Consider the following 14,125-nt stretch of genomic DNA (forward strand, 5'->3'; position numbering starts at 1 on the left):
AGCCTAGTGATAATATAGCCACAATCTGAATGCTCATTTATTAACAAATAAAGATAAAACCATGTACACGGACAAGCCCTACTCATTTCTTTCCCCACCCAGACTCATCAAACCAGATGGGGGGATCGAACTGTCTTCTAGTAATAAGTTTGTTCTTCTAACCTTTAGGCCATCACTACACACCTACAAAAAAAAAAAAATTGAATCTGTCATCAATTCTGTGCCAAACGATCTCCCTCACCTGCGGTAGTATTGCCCTTTTTGGTGATGACTCCTTTATATTCTTCATATACTTTCATCAGCAGGGTTTGTTCTGCTGCTGAGAAGAACACTGCTCTAGTTTTCCCTTCTTTTTCAGACATAGTATCTTCTTCTCAACAATTGACTGTTCTGGGCTGCTGATATCCTACGTGCACATGCATACTGCAAGCTTATTCTAGCCTGGCTAGAGTTAGTCTTGATTAGATACAGCTATGTTTAGAGGAACGGCTTCACTCTCAAGTGAAAGTTCACGTTAGTTCTAGCCAGGCTTTTTCAAGTTAGCGCAGTGTTCTTTAGCTGCGTTGATAGAACACCCCTCTACTTCTGGCAGTGTAAATGCAACATCAGCATATGCCTGCTGCCCACCTTCCTATGCCTCCACTGCATCACAAACACCAAAGAGTAAAAAAGAAGCAAGCAAACACACCACACACAGTGTGTCGACACAGGAGACAAATTCATTTCTGAAAATTATACCAATGACACGTAAGATGGGAAGCAGCAGTGAAACGGTACGATGTAACAGTGTTACTCTTCTAGTCATTGATCTTGTTTTTCACACTGCATCATCTCAACACATATTTACATTTTCGTTTTGAAGACTTTCTGAAAATCCCTGTAAAAATTGCACAACATTTGCATGGAAACACTGGATAGCGTGTGTGTGTGTGAGTGTTTGTGTGTGTGTGTGTGTGTGTGTGTGTGTGTGTGTGGCACCAGGAGCCCCACACAGTGCAGAGGAATGGGCAGCCTGGGGTTAAGTAGGATCTTATTACCATTCACAAGCCATGGATTAACAGCCATCAAACATTTACCTATAAGGCTTTATTTAGCATGCAAATATATGAGGGCAGGATGCACCAAAATAAATGCATCAAAATATGTTTGAATATATGGTGGCTGATCTGTAGCTCCCTGCATCACAGAGTCTGTGTGTGTATATCAGATCCTGTGACTCAATATTTAATAATAATAATAATAAAAAAACTTTATTTATATAGCACCTTTCATAACATAAAATGCAGCTCAAAGTGCTTTACAAAAAAGGTATAAAAAACAAAAAAAAGATAATTAAAAGCAAGACCATCAAAATAAATTTTGAGCTACCTCTTGAAATTATCAACAGGGGATGTTTTTCTATTAGGTGGTGGGAGTTTGTTCCAAATCTTCAGTGCATAGCTACAAAAAGCTGCCTTACCATACTTTTTTCACATAAGTGAATGGTTTGGAACATACTCTGACAAGCAATCTGAAAGATATGAAGATGCTAGACCTTTTTGGGTTTTAAAAACTGGTAAAAGAATTTTCAAAAATATCCACAGCTTTACAGGTAGCCAGTGCAATGATGCTAATACTGGTGTAACATGTTCCCTTTTCTTACTTTTGAGAGCGGTGTTTTTTAAAATTCTTGCTGCTGACTTTTGAACAAGTTGCAGCCCATCGTCGTTTTATTTGGTAAACCAGTATAAAGTGCATTACAATAACCTAAGCGTGATAAAAACAAAGGCATGAGTCAGTTTTTAGCATCTTCCAAAGAAAGGTAGGGTGTGAGTCTTGCCATTTTTCTTAAATGATAAAAAGCTATCTTTGTAACGTTGTTGATATGACCAGAGGAGATTAAAATTGTCAACAAAAGCTATTTTCTGGGTTGCACAGGTTGAGTGCAACTCAATGTGCAGTTGAAGCGACCCACACCACAGTTAAGTGGGGGGAGGGGACCAGAGGCATAGAGCTGCTTACAATGGACAGGCAGGCTCGGTGACGACAGGAGGAGAAGTAGCCTCAGCAGCAGGACAGGGCGTGGTGGTGACAGGTGACTCTTGGATTTTGTACAGTGTGTAAATTCATCCCCACAGCTGACACAGTCCAGCGGAGAGGTGAGTGGAGGTATTGCTTATGGATGTGTAGCTGGGAAACAGAAAATAAAAAGGAAGCCAGTACAGAGCTGAGAGTGCAGAATAATAGTTAAGCGACCAGTTGTGGTGGGTAGCAGCTGCTAGCAGGGAGGGCACAGGCACTTACACGCAAGGGCTCCGACCCAGAGCCCTCAGCGTTGATCTGGTATTAGCAAAGGTGACCCACAGAAACAGCATCAAGCATCGGAATTTACTGACACAGGTCCGACAAGTGGACCTGCTGCGGAAATTCGGCTTCAGTTAATAGTTGTAGCTTCTTGATGCTTGGTATCTGGAGTCCTGGTTAGCTGATGCTAGTTAGTTCCCATGCTAAAATCAAGCCGGGTTGTGCAAGGCTTGACAGGCTGATCCAACTGGGAGACGTATAACTGAAAATAAGTTAAAAACCTGGTGGCCAGGAGCCAGTAAGGAGTAGTAAAAATGTGGCTTAAAACTAGATAAAAATGTTTTTGAGGGAACTTCTGAGGGACGAACATAATGCCAACGTAATTCATGGTTTATCTGTGCAGAACATCTACTTTTATTTCCTTTCTTTACTGAGGAGACACAGTTATAGAAGTGAGGGCTGCAGTGGATGGATAACTTTTCTTGAGGGCTCACACTCACACTCAACCCCCTACACACACACACACACACACACACACACACACACACACATACAGAGAGCGAGAGAGTCAGTAGCATTTGCTTAATGCTAATTTGGCTGGTGGCAACCATGCTGATTGGGTCATTAGTTGCTCCCTAACGTCCTGTCAGAGGTTTCATTTCCTGTGCCCTCTGTGGGTTAATGAGGTGTATAGTGGTGGTGTGCTGGGGCTGGCTGAGAGGGGGGAGGGACAGTTTATTCTGCCAGTGTTTTCGCTTCGGCTCTGCCTCATTTGCATGGCAGGAGGAGGCAGGTTCCTGACCAGCAGGGAGTCTTCCTAACAGCGCCCAGAGAATGAAAGCTAGCGGCGAATAGATGATTTGGGCCAATTAGGCTGTCCAAACGGATATGAAACAGCAGCAGTTAAGAAGTCATTATGGAAGAAGAAGGTGTTCATTTACACAAACAGGGGAGCAAACAAAGACATATGCAGCTAAACTCAGAGGAATAAAAACCCTATCCCCAAGACACACTGTGGCACACACTTATCTTCTTCTGACATCTGACTGCCAAGGCACACAGCAGAGTCTAAAGGAACATTTATGGAAATATTTTCCTTCCTTCTGAGAGTGAAATGAAATGATTAATATCAATCTCATGGTAGTGTTTAAAGTACTGCTACAAAACTATCATCCGCAAATAAAGATCTAACTTAAGGTATTTAAGATTTTAAGAGGAGAAATAATGGATGAATTAATGTATTGGAGTTTTAGTTTTAAAGATATATTATTTTAGCCATTAATAATATTGTAAATAATATATTTTAAGTCTAAATTTAATTTTTTTTAAATAAAAGAAGTTAAATTGATGAATTCTAACACATTAAGGCATTTTAAGAGGATATATGTAGGGGATTTTGAGAAGTAACCCCCCCCCCAACACGAAACCATCCCTTAATTTATACCTAAGGCCCCTAATTTTGCAATTAAGGTGAACATTTAGGGATGGTTTTATTAAACCATGCACAAAACACATTAAATGTCATTAATATATTATTATCCATTGATTTATTTGTGAATTAACACAAAACATGAAGTGACAACATGGATATGCACCTTAACCCTTTGAACTCTGCAATAGAAATGGTCTGCCAGTGCCTACATTGGTATTTTTGCTTATTGTGATGTCATTTTTTGGAGTATCTTCAAATGCTTCATATCCCTAGAATCTGTACAACCTAAGGTACCTAAAAGGTTATGTAAGTCAATAAACCATAATAATTGATAAAGGTATTGAAATTGTGTCATATATTTCATATATTTTCATCAAATTTGACTGAATAAACACACAAAACACATTGATCCAAAACATTTCTGAATGTAGAAACATGAACAAAATATTTCTTAACATTCCATAAGTTATTTGAACTTTGTACATTTTTTAGTTTTTGAGATATATAGATATATATATATAGATATATAGATAGATAGATAGATAGATAGAGTGCAAAGGTGTTTTGTTAGTTTCATCTGCAGTACACATATTTCCCCAGTGCCTACATTGGTATTTTTGCTTATTGTGATGTCATTTCCCAGAATATCTTAGAATGCTTCATATCCCTAAAATCTGTACAACCTAAGCTAAAAGGTTATGTAAGCCAATAAACCATAATGATTGATATAAGTATTGAAATTGTGTCATCAATTAAACAAAAGACAAAATGTGTGTTGGGATGCTTTGCCTCTGGGTGGTCCTCTGTTGCTCCTTCATCTACAGTGGGGCTAAAACAAAGATAAATGAAAATGACATTAGAAAAAACATTAAAAAAAATATATCATTAAAAATAATAATGAAACTGAAAATATGATCCTTTCACAAGCAGAAACGCTCTGCCTTGTGCAGAAACTTCCCACACCCGTGAAAATCACACACACACACACACACACACACACACACACAAACACACACACACACACACACACACACACACCTGTTTTTCGTGGGTGTGTGTGTATGGCCGGTGTGGGAAAAAAACACACCCACAAAAAACACACCTGCAAAAAACACACACAACCGCCATACACACACACAGCACAAAAAACAACTCTCTAAAATGAAAAAAACAAACAAATAAATAAATAGCAATCCCTGAAAATGTACTTTCATATCCTGATATGGATCGATGCCTTCAGCAAAATGGTCTTCAGCCTCACTGAAGGAGTTCAGATCAGAAGAAAGCGCCTCTTCTGTTTGGTCACCACCCGTGAACAAAACCTCCAAAGCCCTCTTTTCTTCATCATCATGACAAAAAAAAGACACATATATGCTCCAAAAATACACTTACTCTATCAATATCTGAATCTGAATCTCTCAACTTTCTCTCAATCTCTCAGACTTCAACCTGCTTCTCCGCTCTGTTCCACTCTGCGCCACCTCGCGTCGCCACTACATTTTACCCGGTTTTATTACCCACATGTAACATAATATAATGGCATCATCATCTTCCGACACAAGTCTACAACGTGATTACGTGAAAGATGAGAGCCTTAGCTTTCGGCTGCAAAAAGAATGAAAGCTCTAGCTGTTATGGTTTTTATTTTAGATCTGTTTGAATTGGACTAACAGCGACCCACAGCCATTCTAGGGCCGCCCTCAGGACGTCTGTTTTCAAAGGGTTAATTAAACATTATACAGTATATAACATACAGAGATGGCCAAAATTATTGGAACACTGGTATTTTATTAAAATAATACACCATTCACGGTGAACAATGTTGAAATTAAAATATATTTTATTATTAATGCATGTCTATGTTTGGTTTGTGGTGGAACAAAAGACAAAGAAAAAAACATTCTAAAATAGTCTGGACAAAATTAGTGGTACCCTTTACATCTGGGACCCTTCATGCCGGGGCAGAGAGACTGCGTGAGCAGCACGTGGGCGTCACAGGACCTCTTGCTTTTCATTTCGGCGCCCATGTTAAAAGATTAGAGCAGCCCCACAGCCCGCGTTAGACTCGCGTCTAGGGATTCGGGGTCTCGCCTATTTTTTCCATGTGACGCGCGGGGTTCTCAAAAAATGATCAGTTGATAGTCATATTGACATCATACCAGCAGCATTACACATTTCACTATGGTTTCAATGTCTATATCTGTAGAATGTGTCATAGACATGAAGTGTCTCCACTATGGGTCAGCCTGCGTGGTGCAGGCCAGGGCGGAGAGCCTCTCTTCCACGGAACTCCAGTACGGAGAGTCAGTGACACACGGAGCTTCTTTTCTCGACTCCTCCTTGCTTTCTGTGATATTAATTCAAACTTGGACTCCTGCGGGTTGCTTCACCTGCTTCCAGAAGGAGATTTGGTGTTGTTATTTTCCTTATTTGTTGTCAGTTTCCCTCCTGACAGTTATTTTGGAGGTTTGTTTGTCGGAGTGTGTTTGGCTCGTTTGGGGACCTTGGTGTCGTCAGGAGGGATTTTCTTCACTTGGAGCAGTGACATTGGGGGTTTAACTGGCGGAATGATTCATATAATCAATAAAAAAATCTATCCTGTGTGAGGAGTGTATGTGGCTGATACAGAAGTAGCCCGAACCAGACCCCACCATGAACGTAAGAAAGAAACCACTTTCACCTCACATATTATTTATTTTTTAACAATTGAGCACATGCTTCTTAACCTTTTTCTGACTAAACTAAATATAAATTAAATATATAATGAAGTGATATGAAACATTATATTATTGATGGCCATTATCAAAGCCAAACTCTATGAAGAAAAATAGAGCTGACAGTAGCAGCACCGCAGCAGCAACACTGTCTGTGTGGACACCAGACTGCTCAGGTAGAGGTCGGCTATGTGGCCTACTGGCGGTAGAAATTGTAAGAAATAATTGATTTGTAGTGATACTTTAAGCAGACTATTGTGTTTTAATTAGTATCACAGGTGTTTTCAGTCATATAATCTCTCATGCAGCTAGTTTAAAAGGAGAAAATTACTCACTCTACTGTTTTGTGCCACTGGGTGCATAACATTGAACATGGAAAACAGAAGGAAAACTAGAGAGTGGTCTGAAGACATTAGAAAAAAAGTTAATAGCCAAGCATGGTCAATGTAAAGGTTATAACACCATCTCCAAAGAGCTTGATGTTCCTCTGACTATTGTTGCCAATGTTAGTAAGAAGTTTAAGGCCCATGGAAATAGAGCCAACATCTCTGGAAGTGGTTGCAAGAGGAAAATGGGACCGAGATTGAACAGAAGGATTGCTTAAATGGTGGAGAAAGAACCAAGGAAAACTTCAATACAGATCCAAGCTGATCTTCATGTTCAAGGTACAGTAGTTTCAAGGCAACATCATCTGTCACTGTCTGAATGAAAACAGGCACCATGGTAATAGACACAGGAAGACCCCACCTCTGAGAGGGAGACACAAAAAAGCCAGACTGGACTTTGCTAAAATGCACGTTGACAAGCCACAGTCCTTCTGGGAGAATGTGCTTTGGACAGATGAAACAAAATTAGAACTTTCTGGTAAATCACACCAACCCTATATTTATGGAAGAAAAAATGAAGCCTTCAAAGAAAAGAACACCATGCCTACTGTGAAACATGGAGGAGGTTCAGTGATGTTTTGGGGTTGCTTTGCTGCCTCAGGTACTGGATGCCTTGAATCTGTGCAGGACACAATGAAATCAGAACACTATCAAGGCGCTTTGGAGCGAAACATACAGCCCAGTGTCAGAAAGCTGTGTCTTAGTTGCAGGTCATGGGTCTTCCAGCAGGATAATAACCCTAAACATACATCAAAAAGTACCCAAGAGTGGATGAAAAGAAACCGTTGGACTGTTTTGAAGTGGCCTGCTATGTGTTCTGATCTGAATCCTATTGAACATTTGTGGAAAGAGCTGAAACTTGCAGTTGTCAGATGGCACCCATCAAACCTGAGATAAATGGAGCAGTTTGCTCAAGAAGAGTGGGCCGAACTTCCGGTGGAGAAGTGTAGAAACCTTATTCAGTTACAGAAAGCGCTTAACTGCAGTTATTACCTCCAAAGGCCGTGCTACAAAATATTAAGTTAAGGGTACCAATATTTTTGGCCATGCCATTTTCATTTATTTTATTGTAATGAATAATATATTAAGTTGTAAATCAAAAGCAAAGTTTCAGTTATAGTCAATGTGAAATAAAGAATGATGGATACCATATACTTCTGTCAGTTTCAACTTAATACAGAGAAAATTTAGTTTTTTTTTTAAAGAAAAAAGGTGGAAGGATACCAGTATTTTCGGCCACATCTGCAATAGTTTGACATTTTGGAAATACACTTTCTGGTGAAGTGTTAGATGAGGAGAGTGATATCACTTTCATATCTGTCTGTAAAATATGACTTTACAGCCAGCAGCTGGTTAGCTTAGCTTAGCACAAAGACTGGAAACAGACTGGCTGTGTCCAATGCTTACAAAATCTTCCACCTCTGAAGTTCACTAATTAATGTGTTATATCTTGTATGCCTACATCTTGAAATTTCAGGAAGTTGCTGCTCCCGTTTGGGAAGTAGACTGGCATGAGTAGATATCATATGTTATGTGACATAAATGAGATATAACATGTTAATTATTGAGCTTCGGAGGTGCTGGTGGGTGGTATCAATCAAGGGTACCTGTAATGTTATTTTAAATTTTAAAGGGAACTTATTGTGTTTTTCCTTATTTTCATTCATATTGTACTGCTCTCCTTGCATGTGTGCATCGGCACACAATTCAGCAGTAAGCCAAACTCTATTCAATTGAATACGGGAGCCAGGATATAGTGTCCAAGCTCCTGGTGCTTTTTTGGGCGGCACCCTTATATACAGCATGAATAGTAGTGAAATTGAAAAACATAAACAACGGAAAACAATACGCAAGATGCATAATCAAATTATACGCTACTATATAAACTCCATATAGCTACTATGCATCTGTCGTATAATGCTTCAGGTGTACAGTGTAGCAGCTACAGGATATGCTGATGCTAGAGCAGAGAAATATAGAGTTAGAACCTATTTACAAACTTCAAAGCTTTTCTAACTCAGATATATTGATAATAGTTGATAGGGACAATAAATGTCAATGACATATTAACATATTGTAGATACCTCTTACAGGCTATCTTATGATTCCGGTGCAGTAGACATGGCATGTGGTTAAGCTAACAAATTGCTAATGTACAGAAATGAGGCATTATAAAATATACATCCTAAAAATACTATTCAGATATTGTTCTATGGTCTGTGCTAAATTAATACTTATAGACGATGCTTTCAAAGGCATAAACAATAAGAAGGACTGCTGCAGATGGTTATTGAGACCATTCAGCAAAAATGTGGCTGCATACTGGAAACTAAAATAGTTGATTTCCTGTTCTGGGTCACAGTGCATGTCAAACTAAAAGTACATTAAAAGGCCTGGAGGGGGCACTAATTCATAAACCATGAAGGCAGAACACATACACCTCCAAAATTTTCTTAAATCAGCATCTTTACATGTGTGGCAGCCATTCCATTCCACTGTCTGTTGAATTCCAACACAAGCACACCTGATTGTACTTAATGAGGAATTGATTAGGTGATCACGTGAACCAAATCTTATTTAACGAGGAAAAGTATAAAAACCACTACTGTAGTTATCACTATCCTCTTGAAATAGAACCAGCTAGATGGCAAAAACAGTGCTTGTAGAACCTCAAAAGTAATTGAAATAACTATTGACCATGCCAAAAAGGTTGAAAAGACAAGTTTTGAGTTAGGAAGAGAAGAGTTCAATTCTTTACTGGCAGAGGGATACAGTGAGCGAGGGTTTGCTTCCATCCTTAAAATTTCAAAGACCGTGGTTCATAAGACAACAAAGCTATGGACCGGCAGAGGGCGAAAACAACTCTCCACTGACCAGGACAACCGCCAACTCATTTGACTGTCACTCAACAACCGTACGATGACATCAATTGAGCTTGAGCGAACTGAGGGGCCACATGAAAATATTTTATATCCCTTATCAAATGATCACATTGATTTCCTGAGATAAAACTTTGAGATTTATATGATTTATTTATTTCCTTATTAACAAGAGAATCTGAGTCAGGAGGTGGTTAGCTTAGAAATTGTAGCTCCAGCACAAACTGCCATTTTTACATTTTCATTTAAACAAATTCAGGCTAGCTGTTTCCCCTATTTCCAGTCTTTATGCTAAGCTAGGCTTACCGTGTCCTGACTCCAGCTCTGTACTGAATATACAGACATGACATTGATATCCATCTGTACATCTCCCTCTCACCTTCAAATAGAGTTTTAACATGAGGTGTCAATATTACATAGATAAAATTTGCTCTGGATATTTAACTTTGTGGAGAATGGCAAGGATAGTTGAAAAGAGGATTCCATCTGCTTCTCATCTACAGGGAGAACCAGCTTCCACCTTTCCTCAGGATTAAGTCTCTTTCATCATTTAGCTCCTGACTGTAATGGGCTGTAATTATGTGTGATTATGCCTAAACCTCCCTGAATGTGACGACCAAAAGCAATAACATCATTACACTAAATCGCATCACTTTGAGTGTTTGCAGTACACATATTGTTTGGGGGGTCTGCTAAAAATACTGTATGTACTGTATATGGAGATAGTCAGATCATCCCTGCACAATATGGAGAGAATCCTCATCTTATGATTTTCATATGTATAATAGAATGTGCATAGCAGTTGCAGCCTCCACAATGAGGCATGTGACAACACATATGCAGGCAGCCTCTTTAGATAATTGCTCTCATTTATATATTAATGTGGCTCCCTTTTCTGCAGTAGTGGGCCATGCTAGTGCCTTTGCATGCAGATGGCATCAAACTGAAAATAAAGATCAAAGACAAGAGAAATCCCATTTGTTCCACTCCCTATGTAATGCCAAGACTTTAGGAGAATCTGCCTGCTTGATTTCTGGGCTCAGAAAGGGGAGCTGAATGTGAAATGTGGCTGGCACAGATGGCAGCAGCTGATATCCAGCCAGTAAGATTGAGAACACACTCTGCGACTGCTGCTGTTACTACTGGTGGCCTCGCTTCACTCTCTGCTCTCTGGGTTTCTCCGGGAGTGTCAGAGACACTTGTTTTAGCTGCTTGCCTCTCAGTCCACATCACAGAAACACACACAGAGTCTAGCCTCTCAGAGAATGATTAGAATATCAATAATATTAAAAGTTATAAAAACTTTCCAAGTGAGAGGATTGTTTCCTCATTCATCTAAAATTATCATTATTTAACTCAGACTGCTGGAGATGTTATGATTGAAACAACGCAATCACCCCACATATCTCCACCAGTACAAAAAACCTTCTGGCATCCAATCCTAATCTCTACTATGAACACAGTAAAAATCAAGCATTTTCTTAATGGTTTTAATTATGATATGTATATATTTTTTTATATATCTATGAGAGCATTTACATGCACACCAATATCCTGGCTATTATCAGGTTTTTGGAGTATTCAAGTTATGTGTTGGGCAGAAACCTGGATATGCTACCTGTAGTACTCCAATAGAAACCAGGATACTGTAGCATGTAAACACCTGATCCTGGTAAATGTTAAATGGTAAATAGATTGTACTTGTATAGCGCCTTTCTAGTCTTCTGACCACTCAAAGCACTTTTACACTACGAGCCACATTCACCCATTCACACACATTCATACGCTGAATGGGTACAGGAGCTACCATGCAAGGTCCCAACCTGCCCATCAGAGGGAACTAACCATTCACACACATTCATTCACTGACGGCACAGCCATGAGGAACAATGTGAGGTTCAGTATCTTGCCCAAAGACACTTCGGCATGCAGACTGGAGGATCTTCCGATTAGTGAACGACCTCCTGAGCCGGCTGCCCCCAGGTTTGTAAACTATCTCTGTTGGTAGAGAAGTGAGCAGCTGAGATGTTGAGGAATCAAGACAAAACTGGACACAGATGATCAGAAACCAGAATACTAATATCATATCTCGAATACGATCGAAACCAGGATACTCATGTATGTAAGCACATTCTGTGTATCAAAACAGAATGAGTGAGTTTACATGCACACCAGTATCCTGGTTTTGATCATATTCGAGATATGACATTTACATGGAGCATGAGAAACGAGGTTACTCATCTCCATTAGGGATGTGCAGAGGGCCCAGTATTTGTATTTTTATCTATATTTGTTGAGGCAGCAAAATTATGTGTATTTGTATTCAAATAAAAGTGGAAATAGGTATAAAAGTCCTGTTTTTGTTTTTATTACACTTTTAATTTTAGGATATTAAAGTGTTTAAATAAGGGTTTATGAATAAACTATCTTACAAAGGAGGTCCCCACACCAAGTTTCGAAATTGAATCTCCCAGAACATAGATGACTGCGCTGACTATTGAGCTAAAAACTTAGCTCATAAATACCCTGTAGGTATTTATACACCCATAACACAAAGACAGCACAGCATGTAACCTGTAGGGCAGAACTCCAAAAGCGATTATTGCTTTGCACTTTTCATTTATTTCCTATTTTTTACAACCTAACAACAGGGGAACAACAGGTTATGTAGAGTCACTTGAGAACTCAGTTTTATCTCTGGCAAACACCCCCAATTCTGGTCTGGTGAGGTCCAAATTAGGAAATGTGCATCATGTAGCAGGTGGATGTGACTCCCCTTGTTGAAACCTGGACCATGTGTTTACATGCCACAGTATCCTGGTGTTGGGCCTCAAACCACGAGGTCACACAGAGAAGGCCTACATGTATCCGCTGAGGCCTGACTACGAGGTGGTCTTTCCTTTGTCCCCCTGAGACAAAGGAACAGCGCCAAGAACTCTGCTTACAGACAAGGGGAGTCCATTGCAAACTCAATTTCCAGTGATGCTTTGCAATTTTCACACCTCAGCAGGGAACAGTCAACATACAGTCTCTCATTGGCGGAGATGCTCCTGCACAGCGGAGCGTCTTGATGACACAGCCATGACATCACTGCCCCTTTTTTTTTTTTAAAAACTGAACACGCTCTGAAGAACACGCCCTCATTGTGAACTGAGCTAGGAGGAACCTCATCCTTCTGTGAGTCAGCTTCGCTAATGTAGGTACCCCACGCACGTGTTTTTCCCTTCACCAAAGTCTTTCCCCACCACCAGGCAGCGCCATCTTGCTGTTGTCTAACCGAGACACCGCCGTACTTCCACCATTTGGTTCTCGTACAATCCCATCCTTGGGGGTGGATGCGTTTCCACATCTGCCATGACCAAGGAGGCTGCTTTACACCTTTTCTCCTCTTCATCTCATGCTCCCTCTGCTGGCGAGAGTGAGACAAGAGAGACTGCTGGTCATCCTGATATCCCTGGACAATCACTTGGCGCCGTGGTACACTGATTTGGCCCAGATGTTGGCAGCCCAGCCCTGGTCCATTGCCCAAGTGTGGGAGGCTCTGTCCATGCTGGGCCAACCTCTCCAGGCTTGGCTCCTGAGAGACAGGCTGATGCAGGCTGCATTCTCCCATGATCTCAGATGACTCGGGGAATGGGGTGTGCAGGGTGACCAGTGTCCCCTGCCTGGTTAGGCCATGGTTTTACGCAGTTCATGTACATGTTACATGGGCTGGGTTGGGCCCCCTACTGCTCCACTTAAGTGGCTGGGATTATAAAGCAGTAGGAGGGCCCTGGTGTGGACGGTCGAGCTCAGTGAGGCAGTCTGATGACATGTTGTGGCAGGGCAAACATTCATACCCATAGAGTCAGGTAGAGGGACGACCCTGTGTGGGATTATGATATTGTAACCCTCGTTGTATAAGTACAGACGGAGCCTTCTACCTATAGACCCTGCACACCATCCGCTGAGGTGGCTTCAGGATGGGAACTGCAGCGAGGTGCTGCCTTTTATACTGTGTGGGACACACAGAATCGGTAGGCGTGTCCTATTTGGCCGGCTATGTACATGCAAATTTCATGTGCTTGGATGCATTGATTGGAGGAGCATATTACCCATAGAGTCCTGTAGAGGGCTTCGCTTGTGCTTATAGAGCTAGAGTCACAATATCATAACCTTCATTTCATCAGCAGGGTTTGTCTCGCTGCTGAAAACAACACCACTCTAGTTTTCACTTCTTTTGGCAACACAGTATCATCTTGTCAACAGTCAACTCTTCTGGGCTGCTTATGCACTCCATGCACACGCAATTGGTACATTGGTATTTTTGATTATTGTGATGTCATTTTTTGGAGTATCTCCAATGCTTCATATCCCTAGAATCTGTACAACCTAAGCTAAAAGGTTAATGAAAGTCAATAAATCACAATAATTGATATAGGTATTGAAATT

This window comes from Thunnus albacares, chromosome 10, assembly GCF_914725855.1.
Source record: "Thunnus albacares chromosome 10, fThuAlb1.1, whole genome shotgun sequence".
Classification (NCBI taxonomy): Eukaryota; Metazoa; Chordata; class Actinopteri; order Scombriformes; family Scombridae; genus Thunnus; species Thunnus albacares.